This window comes from Bidens hawaiensis, unplaced genomic scaffold, assembly GCF_021521415.1.
Source record: "Bidens hawaiensis isolate Kalapana, Puna unplaced genomic scaffold, B.hawaiensis_p1.1 tig00004021_1, whole genome shotgun sequence".
Classification (NCBI taxonomy): domain Eukaryota; kingdom Viridiplantae; phylum Streptophyta; class Magnoliopsida; order Asterales; family Asteraceae; genus Bidens; species Bidens hawaiensis.
Genome location: NW_027491237.1, coordinates 1,805,001 through 1,817,500, shown reverse-complemented (window position 1 = coordinate 1,817,500; position 12,500 = coordinate 1,805,001). Strand labels below are relative to the sequence as shown.

Genomic DNA, 12,500 nt, shown 5'->3' with positions numbered 1-12,500 from the left:
CAAAATATTGCAGAATCAAAAGTAGCTCTAGTTTACGGTCAAATCAATGAACCACCGGGAGCTCGTATGAGAGTTGGTTTAACTGCCCTAACTATGGCGGAATATTTTCGAGATGTTAATGAACAAGACGTTCTTTTATTTTTTGAAAATATCTTCCGTTTTGTCCAAGCAGATCTGAAGTATCCGCCTTGTTGGGTAGAATGCCTTCCGCCGTGGGTTATCAACCTACCCTTAGTACCGAAATGGGTTCTTTACAAGAAAGAATTACATCTACCAAAGAAGGGTCCATAACTTCTATTCAAGCTGTTTATGTACCTGCAGATGATTTGACCGACCCTGCTCCTGCTACGACATTTGCACATTTAGATGCTACTAACGTACTATCAAGAGGATAAGCTGCCAAAGGTATCTATCCAGTAGTAGATCCTTTAGATTCAACGTCAACTATGCTACAACCCCGGATCGTCGGTGAAGAACATTATGAAACTGCACAACAGGTTAAGCAAACTTTACAACGTTACAAAGAACTTCAAGATATTATAGCTATTTTTGGTTTTGGCTCAGGTAGACAGTTTCTATGGGGCGTAGGCCTCCCAAAAGGTAACGGATGAATTTACAAAAAGTACTGTTATTAACAAAGAGAAATAGTATCTCTTTGTTACCATTTTCATAAGAATGAATACTATGATTCGCATTTCGAACAGGCATGAATACAGGATCTATAGGATAACTTCCATCTTGAAAGGTATTTCGCGCTTTTATAAAATATCCGCGATTCTTCTCTATTTGTAATCCAATAACCAACTCAATGGGTTCCGTCAAGCTAGCTATATGCTGTGTATTATCGACAATTTCTACATAAGGCGGTAAGATGATATCTTGAGCAGTTACATATCCAGGGCCCCTGACACAAATAGACGCCTCACAAGTTCCATAGAGATTACTTCTCAATACGATTTCTTTCAAATTCATTAAAAATTCATGTACCGATTCTTGAATACCCATTATGGTAGAATATTCGTGTGAGATTTTCTCAGATTTTGCGCGTGTGATAAATGTTCCTTCGATTTCTCCAAGCAAAGCTCGTCATATCGCAATGCCTATTGTGTCTTCTTGACCTTTCATAAGTGGAGACAGAATAAAGCGCCCATATAAAATACGCTTACTGTCTGCTGCTGATTCAACACACTTCCACTGTAGTGTCCGAGTAGATACTGTTATTTTCTCTCGAACCATAATAATATTATTTGATCTGATCATTGAATCATTTATTTCTCTTTTTTCTCTTGCTATTGAAATCTCTTCAATTTTTTTTCTACACACGTCTTTTTTTTCGCGGGTCTACAGCCATTATGTGGCATAGATGTTACATCCAGTACGAAAGTTAATAGTATACCACTTCTGCGAATAGCTCGTAATGTTACGTCTCTTCCGAGACCGGGACCTTTAATCTTGACTTCTACTCGTTGCATACCTTGATCTAATACTGCACGAATACCATTTGCCGCTGCGGTTTGAGCAGCAAACGGCGACCCTCTTCTTGTACCTTTGAAGCCACAAGTACCAGCAGAGGACCTAGAAACCAATCGCCCTCGTACATCTGTAACAGTCACAATGGTATTATTGAAACTTTCTTGAATATGAATAACCCCCTTTGGTATTTTACGTATACTCTTACGTGAACTAGTACGTCCACGTGAACTCTTTTTCTGTATAGCTTTTGTCATATTTTATCATCTCATAAATTTGAGTCAGAGATATATGGATATATCCATTTCATGTAATAAAAGATACCCCTTCTTATTTGTATATTGGGTCTTTAACGAGTCTTATTATCCTTGTCTTGGGTTGGAACAAATTACTATAATTCATCCCCGATGACCGATTAGTCGACATTTTTCCCAACTTTTACGAACAGAAGCTCTTATTTTCATATTTGCCACTCCTTAAGTTAATTTTGAATCCATTTCTTGGACGAAAATAAGTTTCTTGAAATTTTCGATTTCAAATCGTATTTCCGCGAAAGAAATAGTGAAAACACCTAATCTTTCGAATCTTTGTTGCGGAGTCGATAAATTATACGACCTCTGGTTGAATCATAACGACTTTCTTCAATTTTGACTCTGTCTCCTGGCAATATTCTTATAAAACTACGTCGGATCTTTCCTGGAACATAACCTAGAATAATATCTTCATTATCTAAATGAACCCGGAACATGCCGTTGGGAAGCGATACAGTAATTAAACCTTCATGAATCCATTTTTGTTCTTTCATTCCAGGAAAAATCTCCTTGAAGTATCAACTAGTGGAGGAAGAACCCTATTAGACAACCCACCCCTTATCTTTTCTTTTTCACAAAAAAGAAGTTTCCTATTCAATTCGGATATTAGAAAGATTACCATATATAACACAAAATTTCTCCGCCTATTCTTTCTAGTCGAGCCTCTCGGTCTGTCATTATACCCCGAGAGGTGGAAATAATTACAACTCCCATCCCGCCTAAAATTCTAGGAATTCTTTGATAGTTAGAATAGATTCGGAGACCCGGCCGGCTGATCCGTTTTAAATTTAAAAGATTTCGATAAGTACTTTTCCTATTCCTTCTATGTCGTAGGGTTAAAACCAAAAAATATTTGTTTTTTTCTCGATGTTTTCTCACGTTTTCGATAAAACCCTCTCGTAAAAGTATTTTAACAATACATTGGCTGATATTAGTAGATGCTACTCGAACCACGCTTTTTCTATACATATCGGCATTTCGTATAGAGGTTATTATGTCAGCATTAGTATCACTACCCATGATTAATTAAAATGATTGGTGCCTCCAAATTTGGATATAATCAACATGCTTTTTTACGTATTTTTTTAGGAATTATGAATATTCATTTTGAAAGGTATATACGTGAGGCAAAATCTACTAAATGAATCTTAATCTATTTATTTTAAATACCCTACTATAACCTATAACCATATCGTGGTCTCGTTTTATAATACCTCGGGAGCTAATGAAACTATTTTAGTAAAATTGAACTGTCTCAATTCTCCGGCAATCGCACCAAAAACTCGAGTTCCTTTTGGATTTCCTTCTTGATCAATCACAACTGCAGCATTGTCATCATATCGTATTATCATACCGTTGTCACGTTTAAGTTCTTTACAAGTATGTACAATTATAGCTCTGACCACTTCTGATCTTTCTAGAGGCATGTTTGGAACTGCGTCTTTGAACACAGCAACAATAACGTCACCAATATGAGCATATCGACGATTGCTAGCTCCTATGATTCGAATACACATCAATTCTCGAGCCCCGCTGTTATCTGCTACATTCAAATGGGTCTGAGGTTGAATCATATCATTTTATTTTATTTTTATATGTTTTTTACAATACAAAGTTCTTTACAATAAAAAGTTCGAAGAAAAAAAGAAATATTATTTGTTCAAAAAAAGAGACCTGCACCCACTATTTTTAAGGCCTATTTCTTTTTTATCCCTAAATGATGAATTAAGCTCGTATAGGCATTTTAGACGCTGTTATTAAAATAGCCCTTCTGGCTATATTTTCTGTTACTCCACCCATTTCATAAAGGATTCGACCTGGTTTAACAACAGCTACCCAATATTCGGGAGAGCCTTTACCTGAACCCATACGTGTTTCTGCGGGCCTTACTGTAACTGGTTTATCAAGAAATATACGGACCCGTATTTTTCCACCGCGACGTGCATTTCGTGTCATTGCTCGTCGACCTGCTTCTATTTGTCTAGATGTGATCCAAGCGGGTTCAAGTGCCTGAAGAGCGTATTTACCAAAACAAATAGTATTACCTCGATAAGACATTCCCTTCATTCTTCCTCTATGTTGTTTACGGAATCTGGTTCTTTTGGGGTTATAGTTGATGTTTTTTTTTAATTCCATCTCTACTACATAACTGGATGTGAGAGTTTCTTCTCATCCAGCTCCTCGCGAATAAATAAATTCAAATTCAAGATTTTGAATTCAATTCATATAGAAAATAATTTGAATTAAGTTTAAGAAGTAATATACTACTGAATCATGGATTTCATTTAATCTAGATCAAATATATTATTAATTTGTATATCTTTTTTTATCGATAACTAAATCTGAATATATTAAATAACTATTTTTTCTTTTTTTTATCTATTTTTTATTTATCTATTTTTGAATGTTTTATAATGTTAAAACAAATCTTTCTTTTGTTTTACTCTTTATCGTATTGGATTGACCCAATTTTTGCAATCCATGAAAATAAAGTTTTCGCGGGCGAATATTTACTCTTTCCATTTCTATTTCAGTTCTCTCATTAGTTCATAATTTTTACGAATAGATGAATTGGTCTCTGGCCGGTTCCGCCATCCCGATCAGTGAATCATTCGAATTCTTTTTTACTAAAATCTTTTGAATTCACAGGTTCCATCGTTCCCATCGCTTCTTAATTAATTGTTAGGTCTGAATTCTACAACGGAGCTATTAGTTTTTGAGTCAATATTCTTAGTCTTTATTGACTCGAGGCTCTTTCTTTTTTGTTCGATGAGCAGATCCATTTAATGATGAATCCGTATTGATGCTTTATTACGCAGATTTTTTCTGAGATGACTCATAGACCTTACATATTGAAATTCTATATCTATATCATCAATATTCTTTATTCTTTTTCTTTCTTTCTCTCATCCTTCCATTTATCCATACCGTTTCTTTTTGATTTCGATTGACAACTTAGATTAGAAATTTTTTTAATAAAAAAGATTTCAATTGCTACAACAATATGACCAATATATCATATCTTGACTAGTTCTTTGGATCCAGATAATATGAAGTGATGAGTTGGTTATTACTTCTATAGTTTTTTATTTACACTATGAGGCTGGTTTTTTATACTAACCCTCAAAAAACCAACGAGTCACACACTAAGCATAGCAATTTTATCAAAAGATTCATTGAATTTTTATTAAACTCTATAGAATTATAATTGTACATTTTTTTATTGAACATAAAAAAAACGAATTGATCATTTTTTGTTACATCGCTGGATAGAATGCAAAGGGAAATAAAGGTTTATTATCCACCTTCTATAAATATCCAAATTTTTATGCCTAATACCCCATAGATTGTCCGAACTGTATATGAACAATAATCAATTTTAGCTCGAATGGTTTGTAGTGGAACCCTACCCTCTCTCATCCATTCAACACGCGCAATTTCTTTTCCATCGATACGTCCTGCAATTTGCACTTGAATTCCTTTTGTATCTGCTTGTTCAGTTAATTCTATACCCTTTTTCATCGCTTTGCGAAAAGAAACTCTATTTTTTAATTTTCCGGCTATAAATTCTGCGAGAATATTAGGGTTTCCATAAGGCTTTTCAATTCGTGTGATAGCAAAGTTAAGTTTTCTATTTACAGAATGAAATTCTTTTTGTAAATTTATCTGTAATTCTTCGATTCCTCGGGGTCGACATTCTATTAATATTTTTGAAATCCCATATAGATTATGATTTGGATTAGGTCGATTCTTTTTTGAATCTCTATACGTGCAATTCCCTCGACGCCAGAAGATGTTTTCATATTTTTTTTACATAATTCTTGATATAATCTCTTATTTTTTGATCTTCTTGCTGACCCTCAGAATAATTTTTTGGTTGTGCGAACCAAAGGGAATGATGACCTTGGGTTGTACCATGTTCCCCCATTACTATACAATCATAATACGGCATAGTTGTATCCTTTTTTTCCAATTAGCTTTTTGTGACCATGTAATAGAGTCGGTATCTATATATTCATCTAAGGATATATCTTTCATTACAATAGTTACATGGCATGTCGGTTTTTGTATCGCAAAACTACGCTCGCGAGCTCGATGTTTTAATCTCTTCATGATCGTACCTTTATTTACTTCGACTTTACTAATCACTAAATTAGCTTCACTCGAACCTATATTGGAACTAGCATTTGCTGCTGCCGAATAAACTAATTTTAAAATGGGATAACATGCTCGATAAGGCATGAGTTCTAATATCATAAGTGTTTCTTCGTAGGAACGCCCCCAAATTTGATCAATTACACTTCGCGCTTTGTGAGCAGACATAGATATATGTTGACCTAAAGCGTATACTTCTGTTGTTCTCTTATTTAACATAAAGTTCGTCTCCTACTAATCAATGATAGATATCTATATATATTATTATACATAAACAAACGATTTTTTAACGACAAGATCTATTATCGCTTTTTGCATGTCCTCTGAAATTTAAAGTAGGCGCAAATTCTCCTAATTTGTGTCCTACCATACGATCTGTTATATAAATAGGTAAATGTTCCTTTCCTTTATGGATAGCAACAGTATGGCCCACCATTATGGGTATAATGGTAGATGCCCGGGACCAGGTTATTATAATTTCTTTTTCTTATTTTGTGTTAATCTTATTTATTTTTCTAATAAATTATTAAAAAAAGGATTTTTTTTAGTGAACGTGTCACAGCTTCCTCCTATTTTTTTTTTTTAAAGACGAAGAAAGAAATTCTATTTTCTCTTCTATTTACTACGGCGACGAAGAATCAAATTATCACTATATTTATTCCTTTTTCGACTTCTTTTTCCAAGTGCAGGATAACCCTAAGGGGTTGTGGTTTTTTTCTACCAATTGGGGCCCTCCCTTCACCACCCCCATGTGGATGGTCTACAGGGTTCTTAACTACTCCTCTTACTACAGCGTGCTTACCTAGCAAATGCTTAGATCCGGCTCTACCCAAACTTTTCTGGTTCACCCTAACATTCCCCACTTGTCCGACTGTTGCTTAGCAGTTTTTGGATATCAAAGGACCTCCCCATAAGGTAATTTTAATGTGGCTGATTTCCCTTCTTTTGCAATCAGTTTCGCTACAGCACCCGCTGCTCTAGCTAATTGTCCACCCTTTCCAAGTGTGATTTCTATGTTATGTATGGCCGTGCCTAAGGGCATATCGGTTGAAGTAGATTCTTCTTTTTTATCAATCAAAACCCCTTCCCAAACTGTACAAGCTTCTTCCAAAGCATACGGCTTTCCGGATGTAGATGGTGATATCTATACAGATGGATCTTATATATATGGTATAATGAAGTACCACATGGGTGGATATATAGGAATCAAAATCTGCCGAATCACTCATTTTATGATCTTCTACATCCTAGGCCTTCCCGTTCCATCATTTGGCATATGTTCTTCATGTAGCATTCAGACCGAATGACTCTATGAAATTTCGTTGATACTTCCACATATTATGGGTAACGTAGGAGACATCTCTATTTTTCCCCGGGGAATCTTTAGAATTACCACTGCTTAGCTTTCAATTCGCCTCTGACCATCAAATGAAATGTGAATAATCCGTCCTCTTCTCTTTGAAAGAAGGGGCGCTTCCGGTTCTGTCGGTGCTTGAAACAATTTTGTCTTCTCCATATTACTATATCTCTAGAGTCAATAATTTTGTATGAGGAACTACTGAACTCAATCACTTGCTGCCGTTACTCTTCAGTTTTCTGTTGAGGTCTATCCTATAGAGGTAGTCAAATTGGATCAGTGATCGATTTCTAGGTTTCATCGTAAACCTAATTGGTTACTTCCAATTACATAAATCAATAGTTCAAACCACACTCAAAGGTAGGGCATTTCCCATTTTTTTAGGAACTTCTGTACCAGAAACAATGGTATCTCCAATTATAGCCCCCATGCGATGTAAAATATATCTCTTCTCACCATCCCTATATTGTATGAGACAAATGTATGCATTTCGATTCGGATCGTATTCTATGGTTACAATTCTACCATATATGTCTTTTTCATTCCGTCGAAAATCTATTTTACGGTATAGACGCATATGACCTACCCCTCTATGCCATGCGGTAATGATTCCTCTGGCATTACGACCTTTACCACAATGATGCTGTCCATAGATCAAATTATTTCGTGGATTGGTTTTCACTTGACTGTCTACGGTTCCATTGCGTGTGCTCGGGGTAGAAGTTTTGTATAAATGTATTGCCATGCTATTAAGTATTTTGATTTAAGTTCTTTCATTCTATGAGGTGGAATAGAATAACCCGGTTGAATCGTAATGATCATACGTCTGTAATGCATTGTTTGTCCCATAATGGGTCCCATTCTTCTAGCCTTTCCCCGAAGTCGATGACTATTCATCGCGATTACCTTGACACCAAAGAAGAGTTCGACCCAATGCTTTATTTCTGTCCTAGTTGATCGTGATTCGACATTAGAAGTATATTGATTTTTCCCCAATAACCGAATACTTGTGTCTGTAAATACTGCATACCTGATTCCATCCATAAATCAATTTGATTCCCTATGAGTTCTAGTCTTAATAAGACTACTAATTCTTATTGTTCATATAGTATGATATGAATATACCACATCAATTCGTTATGTATGGATGATGAGATTTCATTGATATAGAACTAATTCCAATAGACTTATTGGAGGGTCCCATTGGCGTGCATCCAGTAAGAATTGAGCCAACGAATTCGCCAATGATGAGTTGGGTGCTTTAACCATTCAGCCATGGATGCTTAGCGGGTCATAGTGAATGACCAGATTCCAATTCAAATGGAATCTTTCAACTAAAGCAATGAGATGCTTAAATGGAATTCTTTTTGTTCTAATAAATCAGGAGGAATTTAATGACAGGACATGAATTCAAGTCCTAGATTTTTACATCGAGAGAGATATTGAGAGAGATCAATAATTCTCACTATTTCTTAGATTCCTAGACCCAATTCAATTCAGTGGGATCTTTCATTCACATTTTTTTCCACCAAGAACGTTTTATAAAACTTTTTGACTCCCGAATTTGGAGTATCCTACTTTCACACAATTTTTTTCCACAAGCAATCGATATTTCACGATCAAGGGTGTAATACTCTTTGGAGTAGCGGTCCTTATATATCGTATTAACAATCGAAATATGGTCGAAAGAAAAAATCTCTATTTGATAGGGCTTCTTCCTATACCTGTGAATTCCATTGGACCCAGAAATGATACATTGGAAGAATCCGTTGGATCTTCCAATATCAATAGGTTGATTGTTTCGCTCCTGTATCTTCCAAAAGGAAAAAAGATCTATGAGAGTTCTTTCCTGAATCCGAAAGAGAGTACTTGGGTTCTCCCAATAACTAAAAAGTGTAGCATGCCTGAACCTGGGTTTTGCGGTGGTGGGGGGACTGGATCGGAAAAAAGAGCGATTCTAGTTGTAAGATATCTAATGAAACCGTCGCTGGAATTGAGATATTATTCAAAGAGAAAGATCTCAAATATCTGGAGTTTGTCTTTGTATATTATAGGGATGATCCGAAGGTACCGAATGTATCGTCAAATATTCAATATGATTCCACAAGATCTAGTTTCGTTCAAGTAATGGATTCTAGCCAATTGAAAGGATCATCTGATTAATTCAGAGATCATTTTGATTCCATTAGTAATGAGGATTCAGAATATCACACTTTGCTCAATCAAAGAGAGATTCAACAACTAAAAGAAAGATCACTTCTTTGGGATCCTTCCTTTCTTCAAACGGAAGGAACAGAGATAGAATCAAACCGATTCCCGAAATGCCTTTCTGGATATTCCTCAAAGTCCCGGCTATTCACGGAATGTGAGAAGCAGATGATTAATCATATACTTCCGGAAAAAAAACGAAGAATTTATTGGGAATCCTACAATATCCGTTAGTTCTTTTTTCTCTGATAGATGTTCAGAACTTCATCTGGGTTCGAATCCTACTGAGAGGTCCACTAGAGATCAGAAATTGTTGAAGAAACAACAAGATCTTTCTTTTCTCAGGCGATCGGAAAATAAAGAAATGGTTAATTTATTCAAGATAATTACATATTTACAAAATAACGTCTCAATTCATCCTATTTCATTAGATTCTGGATGTGATATGGTTCCGAAGGATGAACCGAATATGGACAGTTCCAACAAGATTTCATTCTTGAACAAAAATCCATTTTTTTATTTATTTCATCTATTCCATGACCGGGACAGGGGAGGCTACACGTTACCCCACGATTTTGAATCATAAGAGAGATTTCAAGAAATGGCAGATTTATTCACTCTATCAATAACCGAGCCGGATCTGGTGTATCATAAGAGATTTGCCTTTTCTATTGTTTCCTATGGATTGGATCCAAAACATTCTTGAATGGAGTATTTAACTCCATGTACGAATGGAAAACGAAATCTTTATTGGTTTTATTGGTTCTATTTCCTATTTTTTATGAAGAGAATGAATCTTTTTATCGAAGGATCAGAAAAAAAAAAGTGTCCGGATCTCCTGCAGGAATGATTTGGAAGAGCCAAAACCAAAAATAGTGGTATTTTCTAGCAACATAGAAACTGTCTACCTGAGCCAAAACCATGTTATTTGGTTTTGGCTCACGGATAATGTTACTAATATCGGTCGTTATTGTGGTTAAATCATTTTTTCTTAAGGCACTATATGAATAAGGGAGAAACTCCACGAAAGAAAAATTAATGATTCATATAAATCACTTAGGGGGAAATGTCCTGAATAAATCCAACGAGTGATTAATATTCCTGTTAGGCATAAAAAAGTAGCTGTCATCCCCTTTTCTGATGAATCATATGGTTTTATTATTTCATTGCCCAATAAGGTTATCAAATGAAGTGTAATTACAATTGAAACAATAGAAAAAGAAATATGAGTTAATAGATGCTCTAAAGTTGAAAATATCATAAAAATGAAAAAAAGCGGGGGGGGGGGGGGGGGATCCCCTATATTAATTAAGAAACAGAAATGGGATTTTTTTTTTATTATAGGATCTTTTGGATATCTTTTAGAAGATGGCATGCCGCCACTCGGACTCGAACCGAGATGCTCTAGCACTGCTTTCTAAGAGCAGCGTGTCTACCGATTTCACTCTAGCGGCTTGCTTGAACTCATAATAGCCTATTTATATTCAATCGTCGAGATTGAACAAGTCAATTAAACCGAATCAGTTTTTTTAGTCAAATTAGTTTTTTTAGTAAAGATTCAATTAGTAAAGATTCAAATTGATAAAAAAAATGAGTTCAAAAGTCAATTTGAAGGTTCATTAGTTTCATTTTATTGACTTTTATTTACTTTTTTTGTCCTTCTTTATGGTTTATCTGATTTCATAAATTTGAAACAAAAAATAAAATTTTCAATGAATTTAAAATATGTCTATTTTAGATTACTCCAAAAATATGTCTATTTTAGATTACTCCAAATTGACACATATTTTGTACAAAATATTGCAAAAATTAAGTTCTTTTATTGATTGTGCTGAAAATTAGAGATATCGATATATAGAAAACTCATTCCATATCCATAAAGCAAATAAATTAACTTATAATAAAAAAATTAAGAAATAAATAAATTAAGAAGTCAGAAAGCTATTCAAAAATTTTTAGCATGGAATGAATTAGTTTCAACACGTCATTAATTTGAACTAAAAATCTTATATATGGCCTTACCGAAAAAAAGAAAAATTTTTCATTATTGTAATTGTAAAGGTTGATGGGGACAAGAAGACTCCCCACCACCAAAATTTGCGTGAAAATAAACTAAAAATCAAGAAAAAATTTTGTATTTTTTTCTTGATTCTTTTTTTTCCAAAAACAGAAGAATTAATTTCTAAAATGAAGGGTCTATTTCATATTGGTTAGAATAGGGACTGCCAATTGTTCATTTTAGATTAACTTTGATATTAAGAAATTTCTGAGACTTTTTTTTATTTTTAGTAATATCCATTCTGATTATTCCGATATTTTAGGACTTATTTGTTTGTCGTACAAAAAAACTTTTTGAATTACCGGTAGAAAGAGATTTCCCTAATGACAAAGCTTTTAACGACGCCCCATATCCTTTCCTTTTCCAAATATTTTTACGAATACGCTTTTTTGATATCGAAGTACGTTTTTTTGGAACTGCCATTTAAAAGTTACTCGTTGTTATAGTTGGATGTGAAAGACATCTATTGTTCAAAACGAATTCTTTTTTCTTATTCATTATCTATATTCATTTTTTGTCTAAATAAGATTATCTTCATAAAAAAGAAATTTAGATTTAGATATGTCAAAGATCGGTGAAAATTGTATAAAAAATAACTCAAAATACCAAAATTTTGATTCCATAAGCTATTTGTAAAACCAAACATTTTGGTTTGGAACTTTTAGTTCTCATTGTTTATCTCTCAAAGTTATCTCTTTATAATCTACTAAATCAAACTTAATAAAATCAATAAAGAACCTAAAAGACCCTTATTTTACTCATTCTATACTTTATTTACCTTATTCTATACTTTATTTACATAGACTAAAATCCCTCAAAGGATTATAAACTTTTGACTAAAAAATTGAGTCTTTTTTTAGTCAAACATGAGAAAACAATACACCTTCGATTTAAAAAGTAGAATGACACTATTAATAAATCTGTTAAAGGATACGTGGTT

The 12,500-nt window shown here is 34.2% G+C and overlaps 1 long non-coding RNA gene and 1 pseudogene across 1 annotated transcript in view; both read right to left on the bottom strand.

The window, feature by feature from the left end:
- LOC143625242 (uncharacterized) overlaps positions 1–7,549 on the bottom strand; it is a 148,288-nt gene extending 140,739 nt beyond the window's left edge. The window contains exon 1 of the long non-coding RNA XR_013152244.1: positions 6,841–7,549. This is a non-coding gene — a long non-coding RNA (uncharacterized LOC143625242). The remainder of the gene's footprint in view (positions 1–6,840) is intronic.
- On the bottom strand, positions 1,947–5,303 carry LOC143625219 (uncharacterized; annotated as a pseudogene).
- Positions 7,550–12,500: the final 4,951 nt, after the last annotated feature.